The sequence below is a fragment of the Triticum dicoccoides genome, chromosome 5A (genome assembly GCF_002162155.2).
Source record: "Triticum dicoccoides isolate Atlit2015 ecotype Zavitan chromosome 5A, WEW_v2.0, whole genome shotgun sequence".
Lineage (NCBI taxonomy): Eukaryota > Viridiplantae > Streptophyta > Magnoliopsida > Poales > Poaceae > Triticum > Triticum dicoccoides.
Window position 1 is genome coordinate 640,939,602 of NC_041388.1, and position 13,943 is coordinate 640,953,544.

Genomic DNA, 13,943 nt, shown 5'->3' on the forward strand with positions numbered 1-13,943 from the left:
AGATCGGAGTTCGTGGGACGTCATCGAGCTGAACATGTGCTGAACTCGGAGGTGTCGTACGTTGGGTACTTGGATCGGTCGGATCGTGAAGACGTATGACTACATCAACCACCTTGTTCTAACGCTTCCGCATTCGGTCTACGAGGGTACGTGGACAACACTCTCCCCTCTCGTTGCTATGCATCACCATGATCTTGCATGTGCATAGGATTTTTTTTAAATTATTACGTTCCCCAACAGAAAACTTGTGCTAACCCCTATGCATAAGTTCACAAGGTCACGAAACTCGCAAGTTGATCACCAAAACATGCATCAAGTGGATCACGTGATATCCCATTGTCACCACAAATAAGCACATGCAAGACATACATCAAGTGTTCTCAAATCCTCAAAGACTCAATCCGATAAGATAACTTTAAAGGGAAAACTCAATTCATCACAAGAGAGTAGAGGGGGAGAAACATCATAGGATCCAACTATAATAGCAAAGGTCGCGATACATCAAGATCATACCACCTCATGGACACGAGAAAGATAGATCAAACACATAGCTACTGGTACATACCCTCAGCCCCGAGGGAGAACTACTCCCTCCTCGTCATGGAGAGCGCCGGGATGGTGAAGATGGCCTCCGGAGAGGGATTCCCCCTCTGGAAGGGTGCCGGAACGGGTCAAGATTGGTTTTCGGTGGCTATGGAGGCTTCTGGTGATGGAACTCCCGATCTAGGTTTCTTTCTGGAAGTTTTGGGTTATATAAGAGGTGTTGGAGTCGGGAACAAGGCAGGGGGGTCGCCGGGCTGTCCAGAGGCAGGGGGCGCGCCCAGGGGGGTGGGCGTGCCCCCACCCTCGTGGGCAGCACGAGACTCTTCTGGCCCAATTCTTCTACTTCTTGGCCTTCTTCTGGTTCAAAAATAAGTTCCGTGAAGTTTCAGGTCAATTGGACTCCATTTGGTTTTCCTTTTCTGCAATACTCAAAAACAACGAAAAAACAGAAACTGGCACTGGGCTCTAGGGTAATAGGTTAGTCCCAAAAATCATATAAAATAGCATATAAATGCATATAAAACATCCAAGGTTGATGATATAATAGCATGGAACAATCAAAAATTATAGATACGTTGGAGACGTATCAGGAAGCAGGCCCATAAAAGGTGTCGAGGTCGATGCAATGCATAGTGTGCCTCCTTCAATCTCTTCTTCCTCTGCTTCTCCACTGCATCCTCCTCTGCTCCCTACGCCTTCGCTCGGTCCATGCGCATTCCGTCGCCATGGTGAAGGACAAGACGGCGGCCTTGGAACGCGCAAAAAAGGCAACGGCGGCGGCGAAAGACAAGAAGACGGCTCGGGGGACGTCGTCGCGATCCGGTCTGCCGCCGGGTTGGATCCAGGGGGACTGGATCCGCTCCACCATCGAGCGGGAAGATCTGGAGAGGCTTGCTGAGGACGGCATGATTGCCATTGGATTTTGGAGGCTGCCGGAGGGGGAATCTGAGCCTCAGTCGCGCGAGGGTGAGCATGTCCTTCTCACCACCCATGTCGACCGAGGTCTTTCTCTTCCTCCGCACCCGTTCTTTAGGGGTTTCTTGAACTTTTTCGGTGCGCAAATCCACCATTTTCCCCAAACTCAATCACGTATCTTGCTGCGTTCATCTTGTTGTGCGAAAACTCCTGGGTTGTCCACCACACTGGGGTCTGTTCAAACACATATTTACTTGTCGTTCCCAGTCGGCGAAGAAGGCAAATCCGAATGACGAAAAGACACATGTGAACCAGGTGTGTGGGGGTTTAGGAATTCAAACTAGGGGTAGAAGCACCTTTCCTTCCATGACCCTTCCCGAGTCAATTCGGGGATGGCAGTCGACCTGGTTCTACTGCAAAGACGTCCCGACTCCTGGTCAGTCGACCAGTCTCCCCCCTTTCACCATGGAGCGACTTCGCCAACCTTCTTCATTGATTGTGACCCCAGAGGAGAAAGGCGAGGTATCTCTTTTAGTCGACCAGGTCGTTAACTTAGTCCAGGAGGGTGTGACTGGCATGGAACTGTTGGAGGTGTTCCTCAGTCGACACATCCAGCCTCTCCAAGCCTGAGACCACCCGATGTGGATGTACTCAGGCCCTGGAGACACCGCTCGGGTCCACCCAGAGGAGGTCGCCGAGGAGACGGTGGCTCAGTGGCTGCAAAGCATCATCGGAAACAAGGATAACCCCAGGGGGTCCATGAGAGTTCAGCCATTCGACACCAACCACGAGCCGGAAGAGGCGAGGCTCAAAATACTGAGTGCTTTCTTCTTTCGATATGCAATTGCTTTTGAATCTGATTGACTCTTGTTGACTTGCGCCTTGCAGATTTATATCAAGATGTATTCGATGCCAAACGGGAAATAGCTCTAGGAGGGAGAGGAGAGCGCAGACGAAAGCGCCGATTGGCAATCCGAAGATGATAGCGACGACCCGGGCAGCAGCGAGGAGGTCGACTCGCCGCCCCGCTCAGAGTGTCATTCCAAACAATCCCAAGACCCTGCAGGTGGGCGCGGCAAGGCAGTTCCACCAAGCACACAAGTGCCAAAGCACACTCGGACTTCGACTCCAGAACCATTGGAGAAGGCTGCTAAGCAGCCCAAGGTTGTCCCGCTGAAGCCTCGGAAGGCCCTGCCCAAGATCAAGGTGGATGTCCCTGTTTCTTCTGCGTAAGTGTTTGTTTCTTCTCTTTGTCTTCTATGTTATTGTCGACTCGTCCACTTGCTTGATCGAGTGAGTTTTGGAGCTTTCAGTGCTGCTACTTCTAGGACGTCCATGTATATCGACAAGGAGCAAGATGACGAGGAAACTGCAGACGCGGCCACTTCTGGAGCAGGTACAGCTCCACAGCCATGCTCTTGCTTTGTCAACTGTCCCATCGGTCGACTGAATTCTTACGGTCGAGTGTTTTTGTAGCGCCACAACATGTTATTGAACTTCGAGACGACGATGACCATGAAGACGTGCCACAAAAGAACACAAGGAGAAGGGGCAGGACTTTGAGCAAGAAGGTGCCTGATAGCAAAGTGTCTCACTCGACATTAGCATCAAAACCAGTCGTTCAGCAACTTGGTGATCCGGTCCGTACTTCTGTTTCTTTTGTCGATCCGGTGTCGACTGATCAACCTTCGGCGTCGTGCAGACGGAACTCATCTACTACCTCGACATCTTCTTGGATCAAGAATGCGAGGGATGTCACCGAGTTGAACTTATGCAGAACTCCAAAGTGTTGTACGTTCGATACTTGATCGGTCGGAGTTAGAAGAAGTTCGACTACATCAACCGCGTTGTCAAACGCTTCCGCTTTTGGTCTATGAGGGTGCGTAGACACACTCTCCCCCTCGTTGCTATGCATCTTCAAGATAGACCTTGCGTGAGTGTAGGATTTTTTTTTTGAAATTGCATGCTACATTTCTCAACAGCGAGTGCCATCCTTTTTTGTATGCCGGCAAGTGTGTTGGCATGACCACGGCCGTGATGATGTGGTCGAACTCCCGCCTCTTTTTTGTGTGCTGGCATGTGTGTCGGCCGCTGGCAAGTGTGCCAACCCAACTATGTGGTTTTTTCTGAAGCTGGCATTGTATGCCGGCGTTGACATGGTGCCAGCATGAACTTTCGGGCGAAGACATGGCCGTTGGCATGAACTATGGTCACGGGCATTTTTTAAAAATTTATGAACGGACATGAAATAGGTCGACGCGTTGGACGCACTGTCGACACAAATCTCAAATGAGACGGACGCCGAACAAGCGACCGACCCAAACAAACGAAAAACGGACAAAAAACATCATCCGTTTAGCTTGGTGCGTTGGAGTTGCTCTTAGAGCATGTGCAACCAGGCGTCCACGGACAGGCTCGCTCGCGCATTTGAGCGGATACCTGGCGTGCTTCGTTCAGAGCGGTGACACGAACAAAGCAGTGGCCCGGAAGGCCGGAACGGAGCATTGGGAATACGCACGCACGCGCGCCGACGACAAGCACGCACATGGGGACACGTCGGCGGCGGCACCATGCATGCACACAAGCGCTCACACAGCACACACGCCGCCGACGATACGAGCACGTTGAGCAGCGCGTTGGGGAGGTAGTTGACGTTCTTCATGGTGGCTGTAGACTGGGGAAGGAATGAGAGAATGCACCTTGGGTGCTCTGAGTGTATTACTCAGGCTAATATACGGGGGGCGCCGAGCGCAGTTACATGAGGCGCGAGGTGGAGCTACAACGTGGGCGTGCACGAATACGTGCATGAGTGCTAGATTAGAGAAGTTACAGTCAACAGTGGCGAGGCGAGCAACGGCGGCCAGCATCGTACGGAGCACGCGCGGCAGAGCCATGGGACCGCGAACTGCTCAACCACGACGCCTTTTCAAGCCCAGTGGAGCCGCCGTCCCGTGATCGCGCACCGATCTGGGAAGACAAGGCCGCCGGCGCCGGGCATGGAGCGGGAGCAGATTCGGCGTTGCTCTTGCCGGAGCTGCCGCCCGTGGGTGGCACTGGCAGGCCCAACGAACCACTGACAACGCCGGGCCTTGAATGCGGATGCGAGGACCGTGGGACCAAACCAGAGGCCGGTCGATAGAGCAGTTATTGACGCGGTGCCGCGACCAGTTAGTAACGAATTCTACACCCATCTGCTTGCACCCTGTAATGAATTCGAGGGTGTTTGTTTTCAGAAACTTATTGGTCTAGGGAATAAGACTCTCAAGAAGGGACTTAGGGACTTACAGTTGTAATATGGCCTTATAGAGACTTATAAGTCTCGGAAACCAAACATGTAAGGATTTTTTAGAGACTTGAGACTTATAAGTTGGGACTAAAAAAAGTCTTAAGACTTATGAACCAAATAGGGCCGAAATCTGCCCTGAATCATCAGCCTGGTCGAGGCGACGTGTCATGCCGATGCCGCGCGTCGATCCATCAATCTGATGTATACCAGCGTACGTACGTATGTAGTACTCCCTCCGTTCCTAAATATAAATCTTTGTAGAGATTTTACTATAAACTACATACGGTGTATATAGATGTATTTTAGAGTGGCTGATGAATCAACAATCTCCCCTCCCCTCCCCTCCCCTTATTGGCTGAGTGCTTCGTGGAACCAAGCCAGCCACCTCAACTGACACTTGAACAGTACACATGCATATACGTAGGACGGTACTGGGAGTTAGCTAGCCCTCCCCCGTCACGTACAGTACATATACAACAGACGCAGCGGGTATGACACGTGCGCCTGTCCGAACGAGGGAATCCGACGTGCACCATTTGCTTCCATGAGCATTTTTTTTTATCAAAAAAGGGCTTGCCCCCTTCCGATTTTCATTACTGAAAACCATCCCAATATCCAACAGAGTTCTGAACAAACACCCACTACAGTGACACTAAACGCTGGCAGGTTCGAAACCGAAAGACCAAAAGGTCACCACTAGTAGAAAAGGGGGCTTTGGTCCAGGCCGGGTAACCCCATTAGTCCCGGTTCAGTTCAGAACCGGGACCAATGGGGGCATTGGTCCCGGTTCGTGAGCCCAGGGGCCGGCCGAGCCACGTGGGCCATTGGTCCCGGTTCATCTAGACCTTTTGGTCCCGGTTGGTGGGATGAACCGGGACCAATGGGCCTCGCTCCTGGCCCACAATCATTGGTCCCGGTTCGTGCCACAAACCGGAACTAAAGATAAGACCTTTAGTCCCGGTTTGAGGCACGAACCGGGACTAATGGGGATGAGACCTTTAGTCCCGGTTCGTGCCATGAACCGATACTAAAGGTCCCATTTTCAAACTATACCCCCCCCCCGATCGCCTTTTCAGTTTTAAAAAAAATAAACGAAAATGATGGAAATGTCAAAAAAATAAAAGAAAATAAGTTTTCCATGTGATATGTGGTCTAGTTGTTGGAAAAATTTGCAAATGTGAATTTTGACCTTATTTGCAAAATCTCTCTGAAATTTGTAAAAATTGGCATAACTTTTGCATACTAACTCGGATGAAAAAGTTTTTTATATGAAAAATCATCTACTCGAAAAGTTACATCCAAATTTAACCGGGGGAACCCCGTTAAACATTTTCAAAATCCTCAAAAACCTAATAGAAAAAAAGTTACAGGGCTTTTAAGATCTAGAGTGAAAAAAATCGAAAAAAATTCAAACAGTGGGCAAACTGTGGTCAAACAATGGTCAAACTAATTATTCTAGAATATTAGTGTTACTAAATAATTATTTCAGTTATTTCAATTTTGGTCAAATCTGGTCAAACAATGGTCAAACTAATTATTCAAGAAATATTAGTGTTACTAAATAATTATTGTTTTTTAAAACAATAGTTTCAAAATAAAACTATGAAATGTGTCACTTCATGCTCAAGCAAAATTCCTGAAGGTTAATAGGATTGACATCTTAGTATTGTCAGGAAAACAACAAGTGCAGACTTGGAACGAGGGAGAATAGAACCCGGAAGTTAAGCGTGCTCAGGCTGGGGGAGTGGGAGGATGGGTGACCGTTCGGGAAGTTAGATGATTTGAAATGATGAGGGGTGATTAGAGGATAAATTGAGAAGTGATGAGGGGTGGTGATTACAGACTAGAGGTTAAAATAATTCAGAAATTTGAAAATAAAAAAATTCAAAAAAAAACATAAAAAGGTGTAGCTCCACGTGGCCGCGCCCTTTAGTCCCGGATCTGGATTGAACCGGGACTAAAGGGAGAGGCATTAGTACCGACATTTTAGTCCCGGTTTCAGAACCGGAACTAAAGGCCCTTATGAATCGGGACTAAAGGCCATTTTTCTACTAGTGCACGTTGAGAGCTAGCCACAGCCAGCCCCCCCCCACTGCAGCCAACATCCAGCTTACTAGGAATCAGTCTAGAAACAATCAGGATAACAAAATAAAAGAAGCCCTGAAGCTAACAGCCACTAAAACAAAGCAGCAACGTCCGGATCCACAGCAGCAACAGTTCCAGCCTCCAATCTAGCGACGTTGATTTTCCATCCTTGCCTGGCTATGAACACCTCATTTGCTGCCCGTTCTAGTATTCTTGCTCCCAGCTCCAACATTTTTTTTGGCGGCTCCTTTATCTGCAAAATAGACCAGTCAATCAACCATCTGCACATCAGTTTGACAATATATAAAGGATCATTTATCCTTTTTTTCTCAAATATAATCGCATTTCTTCTTTTCCAAATAGCCCAGAACAGGGCAGAAACCCCTACCATGAGCATTTTCTTATCATCTTTGTTGAATTTTTTAATCCAGTCTCCAAAGCAATCTTTTACATTTAGAGGGACAGTTTTTAAACCACACACACATCTAACCAAACTCCATAACAGAGAAGCCACAGAACAAGAGAACAGGAGATGGTCAATTGATTCATTTTTCCCACAGGAAACACAATCTTTCCCTCCCTTCCATCCTCTTTTTAATAGATTATCTCTAGTTAAGATCCTTTTTTTATTGACTAACCATAGAAAGACTTTTAACTTTGCTGGTACCTTAACTTTCCACAAGTATTTTTGTGGGAAATTCACCCCTATAGTAATGATTTTCCTATACAAGGACCCCACAGAAAACTTATGATCAGCAGTGAGGGTCCAGGAAATTTTATCAGCCCCTCCCTTCATAGGGATTTCTTCACATCTTTTTTTTCATGCTTTTCCATAGCCCAAGGGTCTCCCTATGCCAAGTTCTCCTGAATTTGAACCCATGCCACCCTTTTTGGATAGCTTCTTCCACAGTAATGTTGTGGTCAAAGCATATGTCATATAATCTGGGATAAGCATCTCTCAGGGGTTTGTTATCCACCCAAGTATCTTCCCAAAATCTAGTGTTCTTTCCATTTCTCAATTCTTTTTTAACAAATTTATAAAAGATCTCTTTGATTTTTATCAGGCTTGTCCAGAACTGGGAATCTCCAGGTTTCTCACTAAATAATGCTAGACAGCCTCCTTTTCTATATTTTTCATCTAATACATCTTGCCAAAGCCCTTTTTCAGTTTCCAACTTCCAAAACCACTTAGCCAGCAATGATATATTCATAATTTCCAAATTAAGAATCCCTAAGCCACCTACATCTTTAGGTAGACAGCATTTTTCCCATTTAACTAGGTGATATTTTTTCACATTTTCATCTTCCTGCCAGACTAACCTAGCCCTGAAGAAATCAGCTTTTTTAACAATCCCTTTTGGGATTGCATAAAAGGACATCATGAACAAGGGGATATTGGGGAGACATGCCTGCACCAGAGTGATTCTTCCAGCAATGGACCCCAACAACTTCCCTTGCCAGCAGCAGCACCTTTTTTCAATTTTATCAGTTACACAGTTCCAATGAATATTTCTAATCCTATTTCCTGACACAGGCATTCCCAAGTATTTAATAGGAAGGTCCCCCATTTTACATGTTAAAATTTCCTGATATATCATCTGTTTTTCTTTGGCTTTGCCAAATAACAATAATTCACTTTTTATGGAAATTTATTTTGAGACCAGACATCTATTCAAAAGCCCCCAAAATAAACTTGAGGTTCTTCACACTTTCTATCTCATCTTTGATCAGAAAGATGGTGTCATCAGCATATTGTAGCATGTTTATTCCCTTATTATCTCCTGCTCTCAGCACCCCTTTGACTATATCCTGCCTCAGAGCATTGTTTATTAAAATAGCCAAGGCATCAGCAGCAAGTAAGGGAGACATAGCATCCCCTTGTCTCAACCCTTTAAATGTTTTAAAATATGGGCCAATCTCATCATTCACCCTAATTCCTACATGTCCCCCTCTCATAGTCTCCATTACCCAATCACACCATTTATCTGGGAAGTTTTTCAGCTTCAGCATCTGAATTACAAAAGGCCATTTAATTTATAATATGCCTTCTCAAAATCAACTTTGAAGACCAGAGCATCTTCTTTATTTTTGTGAAAAGAGTTAAGGGCTTCATGTAGAATAACCACCCCTGCCATTATATATATGCCTTTAGTAAAAGCAGTTTGCGTTTTGGAAATGACACGCGCCACACATCTAGCCGGTCTATTCATCAGCACTTTAGTTATGATCTTAAAGCTGGCATTTAGCAGACAGATAGGTCTGAATTTTTGAATTTGTTTGCCATCTTTGGTTTTAGGCACCAAAGTGATGATGCCATAATTGAGCCTAGCAATATTGACATCTCCTCTTGCAAAACTATCAACTAAAGCCTTCAAATCCCATTTGACCAGATCCCAGAAATCCTGATAGAAGTCAGCAGGAAATCCATCAGGGCCTGGACTCTTATTCCTCTTCATCTCAAAAACCACCTGGTGGATTTCATTTAGGGAGAAGGGAGCTAACAGCTCCTCTCTGTCTTGTGCATTAATTTTCACCATCTCTATCTCCTTTAAAGAAATATCAGACTCCTCTGGATGTCCAAATAGATTTTTGTAAAACTTAGTAATATATTCCATCAGTTTGTCTTCTCCTTCAATCACCCCATCCTCCTGTTCCAATGAGACAATCCTATTCTTCCTTCTCCTCCCATTCACCTTTGCATGATAGTATCTAGTATTCCCATCTCCATCTTTAATTTCTGCATCTTTATATCTTTGTAGCCATTTCATTTCTTCCTGTACCATAATTCTTTTTAATTGAGCTCTAAGCTCTTTCTGCTCCACTCTATCTACACTAGATAGCCCCATTATCTCAGCTCTCTTGTCCAACTCATCTAATTCTCTGATGATTTCTATTTTAATTTCTTTATACCAAGCATCCACATTCTTATTCCATCCTTTGGCTTTTTTCTCATATTTCTCAATCTCAATTGCCATCTTTCTAAAATATCACCTTTATATCTCTCATTCCATGTTTTATATACTAACTCTTTGAATCCCTCTCTTAGGACCCAAGCATTTTCATATCTAAATATGTACTTGTCTTTGTGTTCCTCCCATGTATCCAAGAACAGGGGGGTGTGATCAGATATCTCTCTGGTAAACGCTTGAAGAAAGGCTAGGGGATATTTCTCTTCCCAGGCTGGACACATAAGAACTCTATCTAATTTCTCAAAAGTAGGCTCTTCCTGATTATTAGCCCAAGTATATTGTCTCCCATTCAAAGGCAATTCCCTCAACCCAGCCTGTTCAATAATAGCATTAAACATAAAGGGCCATTGATCATTTGACATAGGTTTATCTTTTTCCTTGTCATTTCTGATTATGTTAAAATCCCCTCCCACCAAACAGGGCAAAAGGGTTATCATGATACAATCTTGCTAGTTCAGCTAGGAAGCTAGCTTTCCTCTCCTTCTAAGCATCTCCATATATAGTTATTAAATTCCAGTGCATTTTGATTTTTTTTATCAAAGACTAGGACTCTTAAAAAATATTTTCCCTTCTCCACCCCCTCAACATCAAAGATATCTTTGTTGATCCCAACTAGGATCCCTCCAGACATTCCTCTGGGAGGGTTCCAGTACCATTGGTAGTTTTTCCCCCCACACAAGTTGTGAAGTTCATTTTTGGTGAAATCTTTCTTTATTGTCTCAGATATCCCAATGAAATCTAGCTTTTGATCAATAATCATTTCCCTAATATATCTCTTTTTGTGATCTTGTCCTATACCTCTAACATTCCAAAAAAAACCTCATTATTCCTTTTTATTGAGTTTTATTCTGTCTTCCTTTCTTTTTCCTTTGCAAAACCCCAATCCCAACTGTTTGCTTCACACAGTCTAATGCTGGCGAGCTTTTTTTTGCTGCTTTTCTTCCCTGAGAGCAATCCTCTCAATTTTCTGATTTGTTTCTCCTCAATATCAGCATCTGAATGTTCAAAATCAGAACATATTTCATCAAGTTCCACATCTCCAGTATGAATATATACTGGTGTGTCTTTCAGCCCTTCTGTTTTCCCCTCAGGAATTCCTTTTTCCTCATCTCTTTTTTCTTTTTTTATATTCTGAAAATATATGTCTCTTCTAGCTCCCCCCCCTGTATGTCCATCCCCACCCCCTCGATTGAATCTAGCAGCTCCAAACCCTCTCCCAAAGTTTCCAGACATCTCCAACTCTACAGTCGGCGAGGGGAGGAGAAGGGGAAACCCTAACTGTTGGGATTGCATTCCTCCCATCTATGTCCCCTCTTTTATACCAGCCAGGGCCCTCCTTCCTTTTTTGGGTGGGCTGAGATTTGGCCCATAAGGCCTCCACCAAGATAGGCTCACGTCCACATCAGCATCAATCCTTTTTCCAATTGTGCCCCCAAAAAAGATTGGGGGTCCCAGACTTTCCAGAACATTATTTTGTTTAGATTTACCCTCTTTTGGAGCCAAATAGGCTGCAAGTGGGGTCATTTGAACTATAGTTTCCCCAAAATCAACATCCTCTCCCCCAAACCAGGGTGTGATGGGATATATTTTATTTCTTTTCATGTGTTCTTGCACAATTCTGGCATCTATCCTAGTAGGATTGAGATAATCTCTTTTTTTGTCACCCCCCTCATCCCAATTTCCATGAGCTTTATCTGAACCACAATAACCAACCAAAATCATATTGCCAACATCAGGATCCCCTAATCTAGGTCCTTTACGGATTCTGTTAATAGCATTTTTCCTATTCCCTAGTTTGTTTCTCCTGAATCCAGTGTCATCTACCTCAATCGAGGTAGTACCAACTAGGTATTTTGCAGGATTGAGCAAACCTGCTTTGACAACGGCGACCTCCCCCTCCCCTCCTCCTCAGAGCCCTCTCCGGCCAGCAGCCAGAATCGACTGCCAGCAGGAGAGCGCCCTACTGGCGGCGGGAGAGAGCCAGGAGGCGAGGTGAGCGCCTCGGGAAGCGCGGTGAGCGGCGCGAAAGCGAAGTCAGGGTCGCTGGCGCCCTGGCCCTCCGTCGTGGCGGCACATCCGCCTGAGCAGCCGCCGCCATGTCCTCTTCGATCTCGATTGGGAGCCACCTGGACCCCAGGGCTGGGATCCCCATCACCACCTCCTGTGGCTGCGCCGGTGGCGGCGCCCGAGGCTGGATCAGGCGGAAGCGGAGGGAGCGAAAGACCTTCCACTTCTCCCTCTGCTCCGGGATCAGAGATTCCGCCTCAAGCATCGCCCAGAGGATCACCCCCATCGCAGGCTGACGCTCATAGTTGGGGAAGCATTTGAAGATCTCCTCGCCCCGCAGCTTGTCCCGCACCATTCCAGATGCGTCGTTGAGAGCCTTCGCCGTCGGAAACCATCGATCTATCTCCTGAAGCCGTCCCATCAGCACCTCGTCGCCGGCGGACAACTCCCACATCTGCTACTCGCGGGTCGTCATGGAACCCTAACTCTCGGAGCAGCGGGGCGCAGTAGTTTTCGCAGATGAGATTTGGGTGGAGGGATGAGGCGGAGAGCCGAGTCGACGGCCAATTAACCTCGCCCTCTCTCCCCCACTCGCCATTACTCACCTCGATAACCGCTCCATTGCCGCCCCACCAGTCAGCCGCCGCGATATTCGCAACGTGGCAAGGGGACGAGATGATCTGACCCACCCGCAGCGCCGCGTCGTCGCACCAACCGCACGAATCCACCACCACCCCATCGGCGTCGAGGAGTTCCACCCGCTGCCCGCGCCGGCGAATCGTGCCAGGCCGGGGCACCGGCCGCACTGTGCCGAAATCAGGCACATAGGCGCAGGGGAGGCGTGCACCGCACGCGCTGTCCATCCCCCGGGCTTATCGGTCCCTTTTCACAACAGTTCCTCGTCTGCTCGTGTTGCCGCTTCCATGAGCATGAGACAAACAAAACAATCTGGCCGGCTCCAAGTTTGCACGCACGTGTGCCTGCCCGTGCATGCACATCGCAATTCCCCTCCGTACGTATCGAGACGAAAGCTCCAACCAACGGCAAAAAAAAGAGCGACAGAGAGAGTTGATGATTTGCGTAGTACTACATGCTCTTGGTTAAAAGAGTGAGCAAAAAGTACGTAGAGGAGATGTAAAATAAGCAACCCAACGACCCAAATCAAGCTCAATCTCCCTACATAGACATGCCAAGAGCGACAAGATGTACTACTAGTACGTACTGTATTTAGCATCACCGAACTATATGTGGGCTCGTTGGGATTAAAAACATGATCAGTGCACGATGGAAGCTGCGTCTAGTGCTTCCGAGGGATCTGATCCGATCACCTAATCGATCGATATTAGTAAGTGAATTTGTAATATACTCCAGAGTCCAGTCCAATCTACGTACGTACTCATAATCAGCTCCATACTGCCATACTGGTAGAAGTATACAGTGATCGATGGAGCTTAGTTGGAAGAAGAAGAATGTGAGGAGCATGTGGTTGTTAATTAATCGATCAGCACCATGCATCTTTTGTCTCACATCACAGCACACAAACGCAGCCAAACTGGCAAGCCCACACGTACGTGAGCGAGACACGGAACGTGGGCTGGTCCGGCCGCATGCATGGGACACGGCACGGACAGGTCGATCGGCCGTGCAGCAGGTTGCACACGTACGTACAGGACCATGGAGACCGACCGGCCCGGTCGATCGAGTCAGTCGGTCACTCACGTACACACCCGGACGGACCGGCGATTGATCGAGTGCGACGCAACGGGCAGCGATCCAGTAAGTTGGGCAACGACCGTCGTACAGTAGGTGCGTACGCTGAGTTTTGCAGGCAGGACGATCGAGGATCGATGAGAGACCGGCCGACTCGAGACTCGACCCATATTGTTGCGCGTGCGCGTGCGGCCGAAAGGTCTTCTGTAGTACCCGGCCACTCCAACCACGCGCTACCGAGATCACTGGAAGGCATTTGTGACACCGGTAACGTTGGATTTCTTTAGACCATCCACCAGCACCTGCTGTTAGCTCATTCTGAGCTCCCGATATTCCTACTGTTACAGCAACTTCAACGCGCGGACCCAAACGGACGACGATTTCGTCCGTTTTTTATCTGTTTGGATCGATCAGACGAACACGGATGT